This window comes from Neomonachus schauinslandi, chromosome 2 (assembly GCF_002201575.2).
Source record: "Neomonachus schauinslandi chromosome 2, ASM220157v2, whole genome shotgun sequence".
Taxonomy (NCBI): domain Eukaryota; kingdom Metazoa; phylum Chordata; class Mammalia; order Carnivora; family Phocidae; genus Neomonachus; species Neomonachus schauinslandi.
In genome coordinates, this window is record NC_058404.1 from 25245330 (window position 1) to 25268994 (window position 23665).

Genomic DNA, 23665 nt, shown 5'->3' on the forward strand with positions numbered 1-23665 from the left:
AGCTTGGTGTTGAATCATTCTTATACTGGTTTTATATTCTTACTACATACTTAAATAACCTAAGACAATAATAATTACTGTTTTTCACATTTCAGGTTTGAAGTGATACCATACTGCAGATATCCTTCGGCAATTCATTTTGCTCAGAATTATATTTTTGAGATTTGTTCATGTTGAAGCATAAAGATCATTTATTCTTACTGCTGTTATGTAACTATGCCATAATTTACTTAATCATTCTACTGTTGAGAGGTATCTAGGTTGTTTCCAATTATGTGCTATTACAATTACCTGCTATTAGTAGTACCTCCATGGATTTATGTGTAGAAGTTTCTCTATGGAAGAGTGTTCATCGAAGGAGAAAACTTCATAATCTAAGATACGCACATCTTAAAATGGCAAAATTGTTCAACATGTATTACACACCCACCAATGATATATAATACCCAATATAGCAGAGAAGTTTTCGAATGTTATAAAAATCATAGAATATTTACTTTGAAAAACATGGAAATATAAATGGTATACGTAGGATAGTAAGTCAGTTTTATATATATGTGTGTGTAGATACATATATATGTGCATATATACATATATATTTGCATACATATATAAATGTATATGTTTATATCATATATATAACTATCATGGAAAGTTTTTAAATTTTAATAGAATTAAGCAAAGACTAGATGAGTAAATTTGGAATGAAGATTGTAAATAATAATGTTTCATTTTAGTGTGGTTTTTTAATATAGGTCAAGCTAAAATGTAATTAAGTATCTGTTTAAAGGTGATAATAAAGAAGATATGGGGGATGCGTGGGTGGTTCAGTTGGTTGGGCGTCTGCCTTTGGCTCGGGTCATGGTCCCAGGGGCCTGGAACCGAGTCCTGTGTCGGGTTCCTGGCTTGGCGGGGAGCCTGCTTCTCCCTTTGCCTGCCGCTCCCCCTGCTTGTGCTCTCTTTCTCTCTCTCTCTCTCTCTCTGACAAATAAATAAATAAAATCTTTAAATAAAAATAAAGAAGATATGGTATATATGTATACAATGGATATTATTCAGCCATAAAAATGAATGAAATCTTGCCATTTACAACAACATGGATGGAGCTAGTGAGTATAATGCTAAGTGAAATAAGTCAGTCAGAGAGAAAAGACAAATACGGTATGATTTCACTCATCAGTGGAATTTAAGAAACAAACAAGCAAAGGGGGGGGAAAAAAAGAGACACACACAAACCAAGAAACAGACTCTTAACTATAGAGAAGCTATAGAGAAACATGGTTACCAGAGGGGAGGTAAGGTGGGGGGATGGGTGAAATAGGTGGTAGGGATTAAAGAGTGCACTTGTCATGATGAACACTGGGTGTCCTATGGAACTGTTGAATCACTAAACTACACCTGAAACTAATATAACATTGTATGTTAACTACATAAACTGGAATTAAAAATTTTTTTAAAGGTGATAATAAACATTAAGTTCATTTGTGCCATTCTGAGCCTGTATTTGGGTACAAATGCAGCTGAGGTAGGTGATGAGAATAGAGAATAAAAGGAAAGTCTAAGAATGAGAGGAAGTGAAAATAATGTGGTTCACAGAGAACATCGTCCCAATAACTTATATTAAGAAATGCTTACAAGAATACCTAACAGAATACCTCCCTCCACCATCCCGGATACAAATCTCTTGGAGGCTTCGTGAAGACCAAGGGTTCCCTGGAACCAAGTATGAAAACCTGACAGAGGGGACCAACTATTGAAAAGCAACCCTGTCCTCAAACAGTAGATAATTATCTTTAAGTGGAGGAAGCATTAATTTGCAAAAATAAGCATAGAATTTTTTAAATTTTACCCTATCAGAGGAGTAAATAGTAATAATTTATTTTTCTAAATGTCTTTTGTAAGGAAAGCATCATGTTTTAACATGATGTGCATGGTAAAAACCTGTGTCTCTACCTTAACATTTAACCAGAGAGATACTTCACCCGTGATGGTTCTTCAGTTTTGAAGTTTAAGCTACTGAACATGGACATGGAGAATTCTGCACTGGTATTCATCCATCCACCTAGCAGTCTTTCCTCTCATCACATGGATAAATTGGGAGCAACACACTAGATTGTGTTGGGAAGATATCAGATATCTTTAAAATGGGGATACAATCAGCCCCTCCTAGTTGCCTGGCCGTATTGCCTTAAATAATCTCTTTTCATTTTATTAAGGTGACCACAAGTCATCTCTTTACAATGTAAGGTCCAAAAGGAGATAAGTCATACTTTGTAGAACATGTGTTGGTTTTCTTCATCATCACATGATTATCCCTTTTCCTCCTAATTTTAATGCCTTTTATCATTTCTTATGGAATATATTCCCCTCAAGTAATTCTTTGAAGTCTTTTCTTCAAAATATAAACGACTTTCTCTTCTTTATAGTCTCCTGATTTCAGTTTGAACTGCTCTCTAATGACCATGATTTCTATACCTCATTTACTTATTCTGTCACAATCACCGTCAGCATTATTATTATTTTTAGCACACATGACATGATTGACATTTAGAATGTACACTCTCTCCCATAGCAGTAGCACCCATATCCCAAAAGAGGGGATGGGGAAGAAATTGTAGGAAGGGTTTTTAAGACCCCCTTTTTTTTAAGATTCAGAAACAATATGAGATTGAAGGGTTTTTTAAGTTAATTAATTCCAGTATAATTAACATACAGTGTTATATTAGTCTCAGGTTTACAATATAGTGACTCAGCAATTCTATACATTACTCGGTGCTCATCATGATAAGTATACTCTTTTTTTTAAAATAAAGATTTTATTTATTTAGCTGAGAGAGGGCGTGACCGTGGGGGGCGGAGAGAGAGAGAGAGAGAGCACAAGCTGGGGGAGAGACAGAAGGAGAGAGAGAAGTGGGCTCCCTGCTCAGCCCCAGTGTGGGGCTCAATCCCAGGACACTGAGCTCATGACCTGAGCCAAAGGCAGAAGCTTAACCGACTGAGCCACCCGGATGCCCCATGATAAATGTACTCTTAATCCCCTTCACCTATTTCACCCATCCTCCCACCTGCTTCCTTCTGGTAACCACCAGTTTGTTCTCTATAGTTAAGAGTCTGTTTTTTGGTTTGTCCCTTTTTTCTTTGTTCATTTGTTTTGTTAATTCCACATATGAGTGAAATCATATGATATTTGCCTTATTTGACTTATTTTATTTAGCATTATACCTTCTAGATCCATCCATGTTGTTGCAAATAGCAAGATTTCATTTTTTATGGCTGAATAATATTCCATGGTGTGTGTGTGTGTGTGTGTCCCACTTCTTTATCCATGCATCTATGGATAGATATTTAGGTTGCTTCCATATTTTGGCTATTGTAAATAATGCTGCAGTAAACATAGGAGTGTATATGTCTTTTCAAATTAGTGTTTTCATATTCTTTGTGTGGAATTTCCGGATCATATGATAATTCTATTTTTATCTTTTTGAGGAAACTTCATACCATTTTCCACAGTGGCTGCATCAGTTTGTATTCTCAGGAACAGTGCATGAGGGTTCCTTTTTCTCCACATCTTCCCCACCACTTGTTATTTCTTGTGTTTTTTACGTCAGCTATTCTGACAAGTGTGGGATGGTATCTCCTTGTGGTTTTAATTTGCATTTTCCTGATGATGAGTGATGTTGAGCATCTTTTCATGTATCTGTTGGCCATCTGCATGGCTTCTTTGGAGAAATGTCTGTTTATATCTTCTGCCTGTTTTATTTATTTATTTATTTTATTTATGCATGAGAGAGAGAGAGAGGCAGAGGGAGAAGCAGGCTCCCAAGGAGCAGGGAGCCCGATGCGGCACTCGATCCCAGGACCCTGGGATCACGACCTGAGCCAAAGGCAGACGCTTAACCATCTGAGCCACCCAGGCGCCCATCTTCTGCCTGTTTTTTAATTGGATTTTTTTTGGTGTTGGGTTGTACATATATTTTATATATTTTGGATTAACCCCTTATCAAATACATCATTTGCAAATATCCTTTCCCATTCAGTAGGTTGTCTTGTCTTTTTGTTTTGTGGATTATTTTCTTTGCTGTGCAGAAGATTTTTATTTTGATAAAGTCCCAATAGTTTATCTTTGCTTTTATTTTCCTTGCTTCAGGAGACGTATCTAAAAAAATGTTGCTATAGCCAATGTCAGAGAAATTACTGTGTGTTCTCTCTTCTAGGATTTTTATGGTCTCAGGTCTCACATTTAGGTCTTTAATCCATTTTGAGTTTATTTTTGTGTATGGTATAAGAAAGTGGTCCAGTTTCCTTCTTTTGCATGTAGCTGTCCCATTTTCCCAGCACAAGTTGTTGAAGAGACTGTGTTTTTCCCATGGGATAGTCTTGCCTCTTTTGTCATAGATTAAAAGATTGAAGTTTTTCTTCAACTTCTTGACATCTAATTTTAGCTGGACACCTAACATGCAGTGCTAGCCTCTGGTCAGTTTTCCTTGCATTGTTATTTAATGCTTGTGTAACCCTATGAAGTAGATTCTGTTATGAACCTTGTTTTACAAATGAGGAAACATGTCCAGGGATGTTATTGCCAGAAATCACTTGATATGTCCAAAATTGAGCTTCTTCACTTTCCTGTAAAACTCGTCTTTTTCACCTCCATTCATGGCAGGACTCCTCTCTTCTTTCATACCGTACATTCCTTCCATCAGCCAATCACATCAGCTCTACCTGCAAAATGCGTGGAGAATCTAACCACTTGTTACCACCCTCACTGCTACCACCCGAGGCCAAGCCACCCATCCCCTCGAACCTGTATCCTTAACTGCCTCTTAACTGCCTCCCTACTTTCACCCTTGCCCCCTCCTATAATTTATTTCAAATGTGGCAACCAGAGTGACATTTTTAGACATAAATCATGTCCTGTCACTCCTCACCTGAAAACCCTCCAATATCTGTCCCTCACATTTAGAATAAAATCCCTTCTGTGGTCAAGAAGTCCTTACCTGATCCGGGCCTGCCTACCTCTCCTACTTTGCCTTCTTTCCCCGGCTTACTCCATTCTACGTACTTTGGCCTCTTTGCTGTTCCTTGGTAATTGCTGTTCCCTCATCCTGAAACACCCTTTCCTCAGATAGTCACAAGGCTTTCTCCCTCACTCCATGCAAGTCTTCATAAAATGTTTCCTCTACTGAAAGGCCCTTCTGGGTCCCTCTAATAAAATGACATTCCCCTATCAACCAATTGTAATGCATTTATCCCAGCATGTTGTATATGCTTGCTTATGGTCTGTTTCTCTGTCTAGAATCTAAGCTTCTCTTTGAGGCCAGGAACTCAGTATTGTACACCTGGGTATTCCTAGTGCTTCAAACAGTGCCTGACACACAAACATTTGTAGAATGATTTAATCCATAGACGATTGTATAAACCCAAATGAACACACACATACTGCCAATGCAGAAATGCGTAAGTGAATATTATATATTAAAAGACACAAGTGCATTTTGTGTAGGACCACATAGAAGGAAAAATAGATATCAGGGAGTAGATGCAACATGTGTACCTCACATTGTTTCTAAATCAATCAAAACACTCAGAAGCTGTTCAAGTCAGCAACCCCTCCCTTGTAATCACATATATTGCTTTTTCATAAATTATTTCCAGATCGTATTCTTGTTTCAATGTTGATCACTCCTAAAGTTCAAATAATATGAGAGTTACACTTGTATTCATCTATTATCAGTCTCCTTTCTCTCTCTCTCTCTCTCATCTCTCTCTCTCTCTCTGTCCCCCTGCCTACCTATCCATCTGTCTCTCTCAATCTGACCTATCCATACCTTTACACTCCGACCCCTTATCTTTAACTATCTACTGGACATGACCAGTAAATGTTGGAGGTCTTGCAACATCAGATTCAAACCAGTTCCAAGGTTAACCTCATTCTCTGTTGCTCAGAGTCTGTTCCTCTTCTACGGGCTGCCTTACTTCACTTTCATCCCTTACATTAAGTCAGTCACCAGATCCCATCCCTTCTACGTTCTGTGTCCCTCTGTATCTGCCCCTTCCTTTCTCATCCCATATGTACCGCCATGGCACCAACCGCCTTTAACCCCACCTACACAGAGTCAACGTCTTCCAAGCTTCTGCCTGTGACTCCAGCATCATGTAGGCCACCTCCATCTTCATCCTGTCACTGTTTTTGCTCAAAAACCTTCAATGGCATGCAATTCCAGGCACATAAAACCAAAACACCTCTACCTGCTGGTGACGATGCTCTGTTATCTGGCTGTGCTTTCTTACATCGTACTTGTCGCCTTACAGTTCCACCAAAGCACTGTGTTCCTTTCTCTATCATTTGCTCCTGTTCGCCAACAAATGTAGCAGGATCCCCTTAACCCAAATCTGCACTTCTCAATTCTCTTGTCTTTATAATGTTTACAACAATGTCAGCCTTTACTGATGTCCTTTTCATCTGAAATCTTGTAGCGCTTACCGATTTTTAAAAGGTTCGTAATTAATTTTATGCTTCTTTTTATTTATTTCATCTTGTTGCTATATCATGTGTTAGTCCTCTCCACCCAACTAGATAGGAATCTACTTGAACAGAAAAAAAACATCTCATGTACTTTATATAGTGCTGGAATGCACCCGCATAGCATACCAGTCCTTTTTTTTCAGGCAGCATACACACACACACCAGTTCAAGTAAGTCAACACTCTCATTGCTTACTCAGAGAAAACAAGTTTACATGCCATTTCAAGTAGGACAGGTGGGAAAGAAACGAGGACAATGTGATGGTTTGGAGAAGTTATGAGATTTAAGACTGAAGTATCTATATAATAATCATAGTAATAATAATAGCAACAACAACAACAAAGCACTGATTCCCCACACCCCATAGTCAGAGGCAGATTTATAATGAAGCTGATGTAATGTCAGGATCCCTCACTTGCCCACTTCCCTATAAGGTCCTAAGGGAACCCTAGCACTGTGTTCACATGTTTTTGTAAAACTTATAAAAGTAAGATATTCTAAGTGCACTCAATTCAGGTCATCATGGATTGTCGGTAGGCATTCGGCATTCATAATTTCTCGTGTTGGATGGTACTGAGGTGGCCAAGGCCTTTTGTATCCATAATTTTTGATGCCAAGCACCACTGGAGTGACTGAACGAGTGTTTTTTAATTATGATTTTTATGCTTTTTATTGTCTCATTATTTCCTTAGTCACAAAATGAAATTGGGTGTTCTAAGGCTAGCTCTAGACTGTTTCCTGCCCATATGAGAAATGACAGAACCCTGGACAAACAGGAAATTAAGTGTCAGAAGAGATAGAAATGAATTTTCATTGAGGACCTACTATATTCCAACAGTGTACATAAGTCATTGATCTCTTTGAGTGCTGTAATAACTATTTAAGGCAGGTAATCATTTTCTCCATTGACAAGTGAGAAAACCCAAGCTGAAAATGTTAAGTAACTTATTGCAAGTCACATAACTAGAAAGAGTTTGAATTTGGAGGTGAGTTCAATTCTCCTGAATCCAAAGCCCATGATGTTCCTAAACATTACAGGACTGAAGCAAAAATCAGGAAGTAGATGTTACAAATAAATTGCGGCATATACGGATAACCATTTTAAGAAACTAACAAAAATTTAAATACCCTCCTATCTACATATTTTTCCATAGTATATTTATGTAAACAAAATGTAAAAATGTTATTTCTTTTCTGTACTACTCTCTATTCTCTTGACCTATTACTTCGAGAGATTCAGAGTAAAGTTGCAGTTTCCTTTGTGAAGTCAAGAATTTATAATTTGTCAGTCCCTAAAGAAAAATGTGAAGGAGGGGGAGTCGAAAGATCTGAAGAGTTTGGAGTGTGACGCCTGGGCTATTTATCTTCAGGTGCTGGAATGTTGTGTTTCTGTCACCCTTGCTCTTGTGATTTGCTGCGTGATTCCATTTGAGATAGTAGCCACTCGAAAGCAGTATGAGTGAATTTGAACTTGTTGTGTTTAAGTAATTACTTAATTTTGGCTTCTTGCCATTTAACAGCCTTGGAGAAATCTGTAGTTATTATGTACATATATTTTATTTCAAGGTGACTTTTGATTATTTCCCTCTTGTGTTTTCTTAGATACTTTTGTAGCTAGAAAACAGCTTTGTCATTGCTTTAGTAAAATGCATACAAGCTTGCTACTCTGTTAACACACAGAGAGAGAGAGAGAGCGAGATTGCTATTAAATTCCCATGCATTCAAGCAAGAACAGCTGGTTAGGATTAGGAGAACATTCTACCTTCAGCATACAGCTTTCCCACAGCTTCTTTCCTCTTTTTATTTTATTTTTTTTCTGGCGCTGACATAAACAAAGTTGGCGTCATATCCTGTCTTCAGTTAACATTTTTGATACAATAAAGTTATTTCTCTAAATTATTTTCAATGCGGAGTACAGCAAACATTTCATTATTCAGGAATCTGCTTTTTAACCAGAGCAAGCGTTCACAGGATGACTAAAACATATAAAGTAAATTATATCACACAAGATCATTGCTAGCAATAGCTTTAATTGCTATTCACTTGCTCAATAGGCATGTTAGACTTTTTACCTTTTTTTTTTTTTTTAAGGTAAGCATATGTGGTCCTGGGAACTGCCTGACAAGATTAGATAGATTTGAAGTCCCTAGGTGGCACAGTTGTTTAAGTGTCCAACTCTTGATTTCAGCTCAGGTCATGATTTCAGAGTCCTGAGATGGAGCCCTGCATTGGGCTACCCACTCAGCGGGGTGTCTGCTTGAGATTCCCTCCTTCTGCCCCTCCCCCCACTCACCTGCTCTCTAGCTCTCTCTCAAATAAATAGATAAATATTTTTTTTAAAAAGATTAGATAGAGAATTCTCGTGAGAGAACTTGGTTTTGTGACACAAGCGACCACCATGGGCAAGTTTTAGGACATCCAGGTTGCAGTGCTATAGAAGTTTAGGGTGGAACTTGGTCCCTGATCATATCTTCCAATACAAACAGGACAGCACACAGACCCCAAATTAAATAGAGGGTCCGAGACTGCAAAATGTGTTTAAAGAATATCCCTCATTCTGGGCGCCTGGGTGGCTCAGTTGGTTAAGCGACTGCCTTCGGCTCAGGTCGTGATCCTAGAGTCCCGGGATCGAGTCCCACATCGGGCTCCCTGCTCAGCGGGGGGTCTGCTTCTCCCTCTGACCCTCTTCCCTCTTGTGCTCTCTGTCTCTCATTCTCTCTCTCAAATAAATAAATAAAATCTTAAAAAAAAAAAAGAATATCCCTCATTCTATAGCCTAATCAGTATGTTACTGGTAGACATTATTTACTCCAGATCACCTATAGCCATCTCCAGAGAGCCTGCCATTGTCTCTAGACTAGTTAAACTATTTTAGAAATCTGTGACAATTCAAGTCATTGTTATTGCAATAATGTGGGCTAAGGAAGACCTTGTTTGAATTCTTAGGAATTTTGAAAGTCTAAATTACATAGTAATAAATACATATAATCACTTAATAAACCTCCTTTAAAACTTTTTTTTTTTTTTCATCCATTCAACCAGGAGTCATGAGTCAGGAGTTTTGATTTGTATTCCCCACTCCGGAACTAAACCAGTTCTGTGAGACGAGCAAGTCAAACCTTATGTAATCCTCATGTTCTCCATCAGGAGAGACGGGGGTATCCATATTTGCTATATGCCTACATATTTGTTCATTGCCGTGCTGCATTGGAGTGAAAAGTATAAGACGCGGGCTCTACTCTCAAGACAGGTACATTAACCATTAAACATCACAAAGGGCAGTATTCCTTCATTTAACACATATAAATTGAGTACTTCCTATAGGTTAGGCACCCTGCCACATGCCCCAAAGATGGCTCTGGACACCATTAATGTCCCCCAGTGCTGTGGGCATTACAAGGAAGCTGTCCCTGGAGTTGTCTGGAAAGTGATCGTGACAGAGGTGGTGATGGGACTAGATTAATAAATTCAGGCAAATGAGGCAAAGTGCAAGGAGATAAATAACTAATAATGTCATTTATTAAACTTTTATATAGCAGATACTGCTGTAGGCTTTGCACACATTTATAACTGACTCTTGCAAAAATACAGTGAGGTGGATATAACTTTCCCCATTTTATAGTGGATGAAATTTACTTGGCAATATTTTAAACTTACCCCAGCAGGCTGTAGCTCTTCCAAGATCATACAGTAAGTGAGAGAGTCAGGATTTGAATCCAGGGTCTGTGCCCCTAATCAGCACTATTCTGCCTTCTAAGTATTTGTTAAACAAACTCCAGATACTTTGTTAATGCAAAGTGATTTTTAGTCATGTCACAACCCCAGCATATGAAATCACAAAAAAGGAATATCTTTTATTTTCAGAACTTCCATCTATGAGTAACTCAGAAATCTGTATCCCTTTTCCTTACTCCTAGAGATCCTTTTTTTTTTCTTTCTTTAACTGTAGTTTGGTCTTTCTCCAGTCAGCAGTTTTACCAATGATATCTGGTAATAGAGGGTGTGGTGAGGTTAACAGACCACTAATGAAAATTTTATGCCATTTTATTTTAATCATCATCCTAAACATGAGCACATGTAGCATAGCCTCATTAGCTATTCGACGTGAAAACTGGACCAGCCATCATTTACACATGCATTCAATATAATGACTAAAGGTGAACAAAAATTTAAGATATGGTTTATCTGCATCCGAATGTCTTCTCTTGTTCTTCAACTGCCTAGAAAATGTGGAGGCATATACATAAAACATAGAAATCAGGATGCTTATCCCAGCAGGCTACAACTAACTGCCCTTGAATGGGTAAGAAGAGCATGCTGACTTATGTCCACATGTCTATTAAGGCTCAGTCTCATTTTTAAATTCCCAATTTCCCTTCTGGCTGTTTTTTCTAGGTGTTTTTATTTTCCTTTACCTTTTTTTTTTTTTTTTTTTTTGTGGGGAAGGGGAGTTGGGAGGTAGGGGAGAGTGGGAATTCCAAGTAAGAGACCACAACACAAGGAAATGAATACACCTAGAAAGCTGGTGTACTTGTGTAATCCCAAACCTGGTCTCCTAAATATTTGGTAGACTACTTATATCCCTAACCTGTTATGTTTTCAAGGATTTTTGCAAAAAGGATTTTGCAAATTAAAGGGAAGACCGCATTCACCCAAACTTTAGATGGTTACTATAGTTAACATCTGGGCTGTGTCCTGACGTCAGCGCTGCAGTGATGAAGTCCAGATGTTATAACTTAGCAATGTTTTTGTTACTTCTAAGCATTTGCTGCCTTTGTTGGTTTTGTTTTGTTTTGTTTTTTCAGACTCTAACTTCTTAATACATGAAGGTATTAGAGAAGGAGGGGAGATGAAATTAGCATATGGCGTGGACCCAGAGTAGCTGAATGCCTCCCCTTTTGAAGCACACTCTCAGGCCATCACAGAACATGCAGCCTGTGGGAAGGCAGGCTCCAGGGCCTGCTGAGATAAGGATATTCCCATTCCGTTGCTATTTTCAGTTAAAACAGTCTATGTGATTGACTAATAAGTCTACTCATGTTTAATACCCGATAGGAAGGAAACAGGAAAAGGAATTAAATCAATAATAAATATTCCAAAATGTTTACGGTTGTTGACTTTTAATCTGATTTTAATTTTATATATCCACATACATATATATCTCTACATATATAAGCACCACACACACACACACACACACACACTGTATTTATTGTTCTAGAAGAGGGGAACCAGCACTCACAACAGCAACCACATTACAGCAGAGCCATTTACAATGAGCAGCCAAGGACAGGTTGAAAAAGGCACTGTTACTCCCTAACATCCATGTGAAGAAGTTAAGAAAACCTCCCAAAACAATTTCTTCCCTCAAAACCCATTTTAGTTCTATATCCATTAATTTATCTAAAATATTCACGTGGCTAATCATATTTTTAACTGATTTCACTTCTTATGCTAATGAATTCCATATGCATTCCAAACATTTTATTACTTGGTGTTAATAACTCAGCTTTGGTTTAACCTGAAACTATTCTTACAACTTGCTAGGAGTTACCCCAAGTTCTGTTCTATTATTGCAAGTTTTGGGGAACAGATCATATGATAGCTTCCCATTTTTCTCAGTCCTTTAGATGATTTTGTGTGAACATTTTATAGCTTCGTTATATTGTTCTTGAAGATGTACAGTGTGGTCTAACAGTGAACGAACATATTAGTCTATACATGAATGAGATTACCTTTCTGGTTTCAGTTCTTGAACGGACTTCCATTTTCTGTAAATAAATCCTGAGCCTCAACAGTGGGCCAGGACCGTCTCCCTACTCCCTCTCTTGAGCCATTTCTGTTTGGTCAGGGTCCTTAACAGGACAATTATAATGGGACCTTTTTTTGGAGCATCACATAAAATCTTTGCTTACTTTTCTACATGATGAACCTTTGGATATTTGAAAGCAAGCAAGCAAGATAGCCTCTTATCTCCAGGACATACCTCCTTAATTATTTCAGCATTTTCTTAACTAGGAAAGGTTTCAAGGTCTTTAAACAGTCTCTTTTAGATGCTTTCTAGTTTGTTAATAGTCCTCTTTAGTAAACAAGATACTTTACATGTACTCTGAGCAAGGTAGGATATGGTAGGAATTCCTCCCTTGTTCTAGGCCTTATGACAATATTAGTATAGCCTATAATTGCAATACATTTACTCTTCATATCCTTGTCACCTACACCATATTGATGGTTCATTTTAAGCTTGTGATCATAAGCAGGAGATCTTTTTAACATGAAATAGAATCCTCAAGCCTTTTGTTTCTGCAGCAGAGGTTTTTTTAGGCCCAGATATAAGGTTGGCATATGTCCCAGTTAAATCTAATCTTGTTCATTTTACATATACCTTCCCTTACCCATCATTTCAGCCTATTGAGATAATTCAGAGTCTTTATCTCTTCATATATTAGCTTTTTATTTCAGCTTTGTGACACTCATAGACTTTATAAGCACGCCACCTGGAACTTTTAGTCAGGGACTTTGGCCTTAATTTAATCAAAATACTACTTAGGATATGATCAATGACAAAACAGAGATTTCTCTTTAGGTCCATATTCATTTTTAATTGTCAATACTCCTACAAGCCAGTTGCTCAGCCAAAATATGACTCTATCTAATTGTTCCAGCACCCATTCAGTCTAAAAGAACATCATTAAGATTTTGCAAAATGCTTTGCTGATATAAGGAGGCATGCCATTTCTCTGATTTACTCGTGTAATAACTTTATAAAATGGAATCAGGTATTATTAAGAATTGCTTTTTTGTTTAATTCTTGCATGTTTCAATATTTTTACTCCAACTATGTTATCTTTAATAATTAGCATGTACCTTTATTTGTATAGTATTTTACACTTAAAAAAATACTTCAACATAAATCACATTCATAAAATCCTTTTAAACAGATGAAGAAAACATATATGATTATCTTTGTTTTATTTTTTTAAAGATTATTTTAAAGAGAGAGAGAGAGAGACTTGCAGGGGAGCAACAAGGGGAGGGAAAGAGAGAGAATCTCAGTCAGACTCCCTGCTGAGCATGGAGCCCAACACGGGGCTTGATCTCAGGACCCTGGGCCAAAATCAAAAGTCAGATACTTAACCAGCTGAGCCACCCAGGCACCCCTGATTATCTCCATTTTAAAGATTAAGAAACTGAAGTTCAGAGAGGTGGCTAGAATCCAGATCTTGTTATTTTAAATACAGTTTTGATTTTTGTTTTTTGGTTTTTTTCCATGATACCACAGCTAACAGGATTCAGTTGCATTCTATTTGCATGGTTAGGTGCTCAATGAATATTTTTTGAATAGATAAATTTGTTCAAAAAACCTTTCTATCCAAGGACTTTGCCTCAAAGCATTTTGCAATTTAAAAGAGCTGGCCAATTTCTCCAAGAACAAAAATTAAGCTCCATTTTACTAGCAAGTACAGTAACAAGAGTTGAACGTGTAAATAAATACAGTAGGTAATTTTTTAAGAGTCTGTATGTGTGGTATTTATAATATTTAGAACTGTGTTTTCCAAATACCGGCTTACAGACTGGTGCCAATCCAGGTTGAAATTCCCAATGATCTGCAGTAAAATGAGAAACTAAGAGGCAACTGTTATCAACTGAATTGTGTCCGCACCCCATGTATATGTTGAAACCCTAGCCTCCAATGTGACAGTATTTGGAGATGTAATCCGTAAGGAGGTAATCAAGGTTAAATGAGGTCATAAGGTTGATGTCCTTATAAGAAGAGCAAGAGATACTAGGAGTGAGCTCACACAGAGGAAGGCCATGTGAGGACCCAGCCAGAGACAGCTGTCTGCAAGCCAGGAAGAGAGCCCTCACCAGAAACCAACCCTGACAGCCACCTTGATCTTAGACTCCCAGCCTCCAGAGCTGTGAGAAAATAAATTTCTGTTGTTTAAACAAACACCCAGTCTGTGCTCTTCTGTTACGGCAGCCCCAAGCTGACCAACAGCAATGTACTGAATTTTTAATCGTATCAAATGTACTCAATTTAAAACCCTGTCCTTTTTCTGCCCTTCTTACTTTTTTATTGTTATTAATATATCCTCACTTATGAACTAGGGTGATGATAGAGGTTGGTTTTGGGTGATGTAGATTAATACATTCACTTAAGATAGTGAAGGTTAGCAATTCAATCCTGTGCCCATATAGTTTGGAAACGTTACTAGTCTATGATATCGCTAAGTGTTAGAGGAGACCGTGTGAGTGTAGCAGTGATGATCTGACGTCAGCTGACTTCAACCAGGAGAACTCTGATCTACAAAGAACTAAGATCTTTGCGAAGCTTAGTGCAGCAGATGGGAACAATATTCTTCTGGCAGGGAGCAGCAATATTTTGGGTCAAAAATGATCAAATCATATTAAAGCTTTGTAGAAGCAATATTGAGTGGAGCAGAATCATTTGGTAGAACTTTATATGGAAATGTTTATTCAAGAAACCCCTATTGATCCTCTCCCACGTGCCAGGCAGTGTCAGGCAGTGAGGATACACCCGTGACCGTGGCACATCCCACGCACAGAAGGGGCTCACTGTCTCGTGCTCAAGACAGTGAGGGGAGTGCAGTGGTAGAAACGGGGCCAGTGTCCCAAAGCAACTCCAGATGAGGCCTCAACGTCCTGGCAGGCAAAGATATTTCAGGGAGAGTGGATGGCATCCCAGAACGCGGGAAGTGGTCACGTGTGTGAAGGAGGTGACAGCATCAGTGGAGACATTTGCCTGAAAAGGAAAAAAGAATGATAAATGGGGATAGTTTGGGGTGGGAGATAATGGCTCCGGGGTATGTTCTGGTTTTCTGTTTATTGCTATTTTTGTTATTTGGGCTCGGGTTGTTTGTTTTTTAATCAGGGCGAGAGAGACAGGCTGAGGGGAAGTTGCCAGTTAAAGTAGGGGTGGGGTGGGGTGGGGGGAAGAAATGGAAGCTGAAACTCTGAGTAAGGGCTAAGAACATTGTTGAGGTAGGAATTGAGATAGGTGAAAGGCACAGTGAAGGAAAGTCTTCGTTAGGAGGCGTGCAGCCCCACCCCGAGACCAGTGGAAATGGGACAGAGATTGCTGTGGCAACAGATAACTTGACAAGGGGTGTCTGGGGAGCTGAGATAGACCACAGCCCACAGCCTCAACTTTCCTACTGCAGCCCCTGACAACACAGTCTGCTAAAAATGGATCGGGGCTTGAGATGAGTGGGGGAGGTTCAGAGGAATCGAGGAGGAATGGAGAGGGTCAAGTCCAAAAATGAGGTTAGGGTGCTTGAATTGGTGATGACTGTTATTTACAAAGCATTGGCATTTTCTCCAGTAATAATTTGCTACCTTTTCAGGGGAGAGAGGGAAGAAAGGGGGGATTGCGGGTTTAATTCAGTGTGGAGGTTTTCCTGGTTGAAGGCACTGAAGAAGCAAGAATCCAGGGAATTGAAGGTGCATGCCAGGAATAAATGACAGGCACAACCAGAAACCCCCCGTGGGCAGGAGATAGGATGGGAGGCTGCGTCCAGATGGGAGACTGAGTCCACAGTTGAAGACTTACGAAAGAATGATGCACTGTAGGGAATAAAACGGCATAGATGGATGCCCAGTGATGGCCTTGGAGTTGCAAGGTTACAGTGTGTGCGGGCTGTCTACCAGGACCTTGCCTCTTCTGATGCGGCTGCCGAAGTTGGGGGGAAAGGGAAATGGGTGAACCGAGTGCGAGTCTTCAGTGAAAAAGGAGGAGCAATGGGAGATGCTCGACTGAGAAGAGACCGGCGAATAGGGACTGGGAGACAGCAGCTGAGAGAACTTCTCAGAAGCCAGAGAAAGCTGCACAAGAAGAGGAGGGGGCAGGAGTGGCCTGGGTTTTCCATTAGGACCAGGAGGTGGGGAAGCTGCTGCCCAGGTTGGGGATGTGAGAGAGCACGGGGAACAGTGAAGTGAGGCCAGTGGCCCAGGAACGGGGTGGGAGGAGGGGAAAGCCAGGAGACAGGAGTGAGGGAGTGCCACGCAGCAAGGTGGGAGAGATGCTTTTGTGACCTCCTGCGCACCTGCCCAGGCCGACACAGCTGAGGACCGAAGGCAGCCAAGGGCCTGCCTTCCTGGAGCTTCGGTATCATTTCATAACTAAAGATTACAGAGAGCAGAGGCATGGTCTCGGGTCAGGGCAGAACTATAGCGAAGCATTTACACGTTGCTTGCCCGAAATTGCCATAAGCAATCTCCCACTAAAATGAATGCAAACCAGAAGGTGCTTTCAGCTTGGAGCAGTTCCAGGTAGGACTACGAAGCTAGTTACAATATTATTAAAATACTGCTCAGTTTGGTTAGAAAATTATTCTAGAACCATTGTTAGCCTTAAGTCTGTGATAATTCATCTTAAATACAAAGCAGGTCTGTTCTTTGCCCCTGTTGGAGCATACCTGTAACATACCTTGGAAGTCAGGTATTTGTGCCAGTTTGGGGCAGTCAGACATCATGGTTATGACAAGCGGTATTATGTGACAACTAAGAATAACTGGTGGGGTTTCAGTTCTCATTCTGCCACTTACATAATGTGGGTAACTATGGACAGTTTCCTCAGCCTCTCTGTGCCTTAGTGTCCACATCTGTAAAATGGGCATGACGTTAGCGCATCTACCACACAGGGTTGCTGTGAAGATCAAGTGCGTCACAAAAAGCAAAGCACTTAGAAAGCTGTCTGGCACATTGGAAGTGCTAAATAAGTGTTAACAGTTACTATAATTGCACATAATGTGACACGCTTCGAAAGGTATTATATTGTCTATAGTCAGTCCTGCTGGCAAAGTATTGGCTGTGCTGTCTTTGCAGTTGCAATCCTGACCTAGTAACAACTGTGCCACATTGCACAAGCAGACAGTCATGTTTGGCAGTGCCTGAAGTTTTGACTGTTAATGGAACAACTGGAACTTTTACTTGGCACCCAACCAAACAATGAATCGTTGTCATCATCTCAGCAGTATTTTTGCCTCTTGTCTCTTGATTTGCAGTGGTCATGCATCAAATACCTGTGAAAAGCAACTTACTTCTGGGCGATAGGTGAAACTCCTTGCAACGTGATTAAGGACGTGGGATATCTGGATGGTATGCTTGTTAACAGCGGAGTCTGTTTCTGCCTGTATTTAAGAGAGACACTCAGTCTGGGTTTTGTTCAGCAGAGTTTTGCAATCAAGGGTCACTTCTAGGTGGGGCACTGTACTGACAACAAAACAGGAATGAACAGTATTTATGATCTAAATGATGGGATGCATTGGCCTGATGCACTGCTTTATTCATTCAACAAATATTGTAAATATGTTTCAGGTACTGTGCTAGACCCTAGGACATAGCCCTGCTCCCTAGACTATCTGCAGATACTTAAATATGGACTCAGACAAGTGTGATAAAGAGATGAGCAAGCCAGTGGTATGCAAGTGAGTGCTGGATGATGGAATGTGGTCGTGTGAAGAAAAAATCATTTGACTTACTCTACTTTCATAGGTATCTTTATTACAAACACGGTTGGAATCTAGATTGGTGTGGACTGCTATCCGTGTACTCTTTGGTCAACAAGATTTCTGAGTGGTATTCATTTTGAAATATTTTTTTGAGCACCAAATTCTTCTATTTCAGATGAGGTACACACACGTAAACACAATCCAGGATGCTGCCGTATGACCGAATCTAGCCAATACCAGGAATCCTGGTAAATGTTGAACCATTAGGAACTTCACTCTATACTAATGGTATTTCTATTGTCATCTTAATTCCTAATTTTCTGTTGATCAAATCGATCCTATCTAAGTAGTTAGCTGGGAATCCTATAGAAAAAGAAAGTCTAAGATATTTAAAAAGGCATGCTTTCAGACCTTTAGAAGCAAAGTTTTTTTTCTCCAAATGAAAACTGCATAAACGAAAATGTATCTTTAACTTCAGTTTCTTCCTTTAATTTGCCATTGTTGCAAAGGGCCTTTAAAAATCTCAGTTCCAGGCAGAAGTATGACTGGATTCCTTCTACCTGCCCAACTGCCTTCTCTCATAATTATGCGTCCTCAGGACCACCTCCCTGGTCCAAGTTTTAGCTTCTTCCGCAGGTTGTTTAAAGTGTTATTTAAAGCATCTTACAACGTTTTACATCCACCTGAATAACGGCTGATGGCAGGGTCTGGGGTCTGGACAGAATTGAAATTTGGAGCCCCTGAGACAATGATTTGGGTGCAAGGAGTATATTTAGGATGTGGCCCCAGAGACACACTGAAGGAAGGAGGAGAGCTCGGAAAGTGAGGGGAGCCTACGAGGGGCTAGCGAGCAGCTTGCAGCCAGGATCCTGTGTTCCAGCTACCCCACTGCAGAACTGCCCCGGAAGTCAACCATGTAAAAGCTCCACCCACGATGCTCGCAGACTGCATGTCAGGAGTTAGGATGGGCACGGGGGCCTCTGCCTCTCAAGGTCTGGGGCCTCCACTGGAAAGTTTCAAAGGCTGGGATGCCTCCACAGCTGGGGCTGGAATCACCTAGATGTTTCTTCAGTGGCGTCTGGGGGTGGATGCTAGCTGTTGGGTGGCACCTCGGCTGGGGCCCAGCAGAGCACCTACACGTGGTCTCTTCACACAGCCTGGACTTCCTTCCAGCACCGCAGTCTCGGGGCAGTCAAGCTCCTTACAAGGTAGAACAGGGCCCCAGAACGAATGTCCCAGAGAACAAGGCCAAGCAGCCTCAACTTTTCTAAGCTAACTCTTCTAACCACATTGTGTCGGTTACAAGCAAGTGATGATCCTGCCAGGGCACCTGGGTGGCTCAGTCGTTAAGCGTCTGCCTTCAGCTCAGATCATGATCCCAGCGTCCTGGGATGGAGCCCTGAGTCCAGGGAGCCTGCTTCTCCCTCTCCCTCTGCCCACCCCCGCTTGTGTGCGCTCTCTCTCTCTCATTCTGCTGTCTATCTCTCTCAAATAAGTAAATAAAATCTTTTTTTTTTTTTTTAAGTGATGATCCTGCCCTAATTTAAGGGGAGGGAAAAATAGAGGTCAATTCTCAGTGGAAGTATGTCAAAGAATTTCTAGCATTTTTTCTAAAAACAAAACACACCAAAAAAATCTGTCACAGTGTAGGCAACCATTTCCTTCTTGACTAGAAGCATCAAAGGGAAGGCAAAATATGAAATAACAAGTAATTACAATATAACGAGTAGATAATTACAATATAACATAACATAGGGTGATAAGAAACAGGTAGGTACAAAGTATAACAGGATCACAGAGGAGTGACACTTAGCTTCGTCATGGGTTCAGAGAAAATGGATTAGCGTCAATCCAATGGAGGTAAGGAGGAGATTTCAAGTAGGAGAAATAAAAGCAGCCGCTCGGTGTATGCAGTTTGGTAAAGTGGAATGTGGAGAGTGGCAGGTGAAAGTGGAAACGGAAGGTCATGAGAAGTCTTGAGTGTCATATTAACAGGCTGGACCTTATTTTCAGGCAGTGAAGAGTCATTAAGGGTCATTGTCAGTATCTAGAGTAAAGATTATGAAAGCCTGAACGGAGTATATAGCTGGAGCTAACTAGTAGGAGGTGGATTTGAGAAATATTTAGTGCGGAAAATAATCCTGGGGGGTTAATTGGGTGGGTGGAGTGTAGGTTTGCCACCAGGTTCTGACCCTGGGTGCTTGGAGGTGTGCTGGTTCCAGTGAGACAAGGAATTGTGTAGGATGAATTGGTTAGGGAGGAGACGGTGAGGATGAGGTCCCTGTGGCAGTGCAGGTGCCCGTGGCCAGTGGTCGCGTGTGTGTCTGAGTCTAAACTTGGGAAAGAAGGCAGGGCAGGAGAGATAAACTTGGGCATGATCAGCAGATAGGAAAAGAAAGAGAAAGTCTAAGAAGGATACATGGAAAAGACAGAGCAGCTTTTTTGGCTTCAAGAATGCAGATGTTGCTAATAACTTGAAGTAGTTCAATTTTCTTGATGATGAAAACAAAGTTCCATGTTGAGAGAAGGTGGAGCCCAAATACTGAGAACAATTTTTAAAACAAAGAGAAACAACAAGTATGGATCCTACAAAGGGGATGATAAAGTTTTCTCTGTTGGTACTGTGCAAGTCTTTGTAATTGTTCCCAGTGCCCTCTACTTGTCCTCAGAAATTCTAACCCTGAGTCCCACTCATGAAATAGGTGAAAACATTGCTAAAAACATGTTAGGGTCATACTCTGTATAATCTCAAACACTGTCACAGTTGACTTCGTTCCTTCTGATCCGCATACGTATTGCGGAGTCACTAAACACGAAAATCATTAACCATCTCCAAATTTAAATCTTCACAAATGGAAACATCTATAATGAAATGGAAAGAGGTTCTCTTTTTTTGTCTTTTCCCTTGGTGTTTAGTATTCATTATTCCAAAACATCTCAACAATCCATATTTGTGTGTTAGTATGAGTTTCCACCAGGCTTCCTCTGTAAATCTTCCTTACTTTTCTTGAGTCTGAATGACAAAGAATTCAGAATATTGATGCCCTAAGAAAGATGTTTTTCCAAGAGGAATTGGCAGGGGAACAGAATGTGTTTGAAGACCAGGAAGACAAGAAGACCAAGCCTGTCCTTCATATGATCAGGTGCTTGCCTTAGTATAATTACTGTCATGTAGGCATGCACAAGTTTGGGTTTTTGGTTTTTGTTTTTGTTTTTGTTTTTGTTTTCCACCCATAAAAGGGTTTCTCCTAGTTAAAAGGGTTGAAAAACCACTGGTTAAGATAATCCTAATCTATGGATAATCCCCACATCTTCCCTTCAATGGCTCCAATTGCCTTCCCCAAGAAAGCTCCCATCAGAGCTCCTAAGGGTGAGCCAAATGGACAGATCTAAGCTTTGCCCCCTCTTAATGAAGCATAGCAAATGACCAAAAGGCAAGCTGCTGAAAGAGAAATGAAAGGAACCCAGGGTCTGTATATTCCAAACTGGCTAATTGGCCCCTGAAAGATAGTGAGTGGTGTGCTAATGCCTCTTACTTCCTAACAGCTCAGCAGGGCCTCCATGGAAGAATCCAGCACCAACTGGGGGGGGGGGGGGGGTCACTGCAGAAGGAGAGATTCTCAACGGTGTCCTTTGTCCCTGTTGAAAGAACTGAAAGCCCCTCTTCACAGTGTTACTTTGCCATTTAGAGGGCTTGGGGGTGAAGGGGAAGAAGGAAAGGGGAAAGCTTTTCTTACATTTTCTCTGCCACGTTCATAGAGACTCCTACCAAAATATTAATTTTTGAGATATCTTCCTTTTATGGTCTCCCAGTTGAACTTGATCTATAATATAAAAACATACAACAGGGTATAATGAGTTTGGAACCAGAAACCAAGGAAAAAGGAAAAGGTGGCCCCAGTCAGGCTGAGAATTTTAGCATAGGAAAACTTGTATACTTGTGTGATGTAGCCTCCTGCACGTTCACACTCACGGTGTCTACAGTGGGTATTTGCATAATAATACTCACCTAAGTGGCCTTTTCTTAACTCTTAATTGAAAGCACTTCTCACCTCTTTGGATAATTTGCAAGCATCTGCTTTCGTGTCAGGTGAAGAGAAATTCGGAGTGTGTGCTTGCGAGGATAATATAAATCCCCAGTGTGACCTCCCAGAGCCCCTTTATGGAGGTGTAGTATCTCTCAACCAAACGTTGAGTCTATGCAAGAATAACTGGGGTGGAGAAGAGCCCCACTGCCTCCCTCTCTCCTCATGCATTTACTTCCCTTTTCCCTTCGACCTTCCCTACCCTCTCTGTCTCAGCCTCTGGAGCCTCATGAGAAGTGAGAGCCTAATACTATCCAGAACAACTTATAACCTAATACTTGGCATGCCAAACCACACTCACCTGCTGACCGTGAGACAGTGTGAAACCAACAGCCCAGTCTGTGTTGGGAAAGGATCAGATTTTACACAATTAGGGGTTTTCCCCATTCAGAGCAAAGATATTTTCAAATCAAAGAGAATATGTGTATTTCCATTTGAATAAAAATCAGTCATTAATAACTTGGTTATCCAGAGTTGCTTTAAAACAAACAAACAACTTCACCCAGTGGTCTTTGCATCCTTTTCTCCTACCAAAATTAAAAACATCTTAAGGAAAGGTAGATGAACGTGTCCATGTGACCGTCCCATGACACAGATGAAGGTCATTTTTATGTTCCTTCGAACTGTACCTTTGCATCTGGTTAAGCTTCTTACGTGTTCTAAGGCCTCTGAGACTTAGGGGCCACTCTTATGGGAAAAGAGCAAGTCCCATCTGGTAAATGGCACAGAGGTACGCCCTGGTCTCCAGAGACATTACTCAAAGTGAAACTTCCATAGTAGGCTGAAGTTTGTTCCTTTGGAAGTTTCCATAAAGAGCTCAGGAAAAAAGAAAAAGAAAAGGCGCCCTAATCTTGTTCCCATGCATCTACTGTCCATTTGAAGATGAAGATTATTTATGTTCAGGGGGTACTGCGGCCCCTTAGATGGCTCTCCAGAGGCTGAGGGCCGAAGGGATGCACTAATGTTTATCACTGGCACGAGAACAAGCATCACAGAAATGCAGGATCCTTGGCTCGCCTCCCAAACTGCGTTCTCTCTGACTGACTTCAAGCCGCTTTGTAAATGGTGGTGTTGTTTGAGGAGAACATTTTCTTGCTGGGTTACAGTTCTATAGGAGTTGATTTTTTAACACTCCTCTTCTGGAAAACTTCCCATTTCTAATACTTCCCTTCGCTGGGTTCCCCTTTGAAGTAGGAGAACATGGCACAGGCCAGAGATTACATATCAGGATCGTTTCCCTCTTGAGCTCTGTGCCCGTGCGTGAGTGTGATTGTGCGTCTGAGTTGGTTAATTGTTTTGTTGGGTCCTAAGAGCGTGGTATAATGTTGGCCAGGATCCTGGATTCAGTCCCCGAACATTTCACACTGAAGAAGCCAGCTTTGCAGCTACAGATCCAGCTCACATCCCCAAATGATACCAAATCATTTGGCAGCTACATGCGTGTGGTCAGTTGCAGAGCATGGCGTGCCGGACCCCAGTCTGGTCTTGCCCTTACCTGAGGTTCTGGCAGTATAACCCAACATCAGCACCTGGCTTCAGTTATCTTGGATTCGCCTCTATTCCACACACATCTGTAGCAATTC

At 40.6% G+C, this 23665-nt stretch overlaps 1 protein-coding gene across 2 annotated transcripts in view; it reads left to right on the forward strand.

Annotated features, from left to right (window-relative positions):
• Nucleotides 1-23665, forward strand: part of DLC1 (DLC1 Rho GTPase activating protein) — a 412979-nt gene that overhangs the window by 255699 nt on the left and 133615 nt on the right. The gene's annotated exons all lie outside the window — the stretch shown is intronic.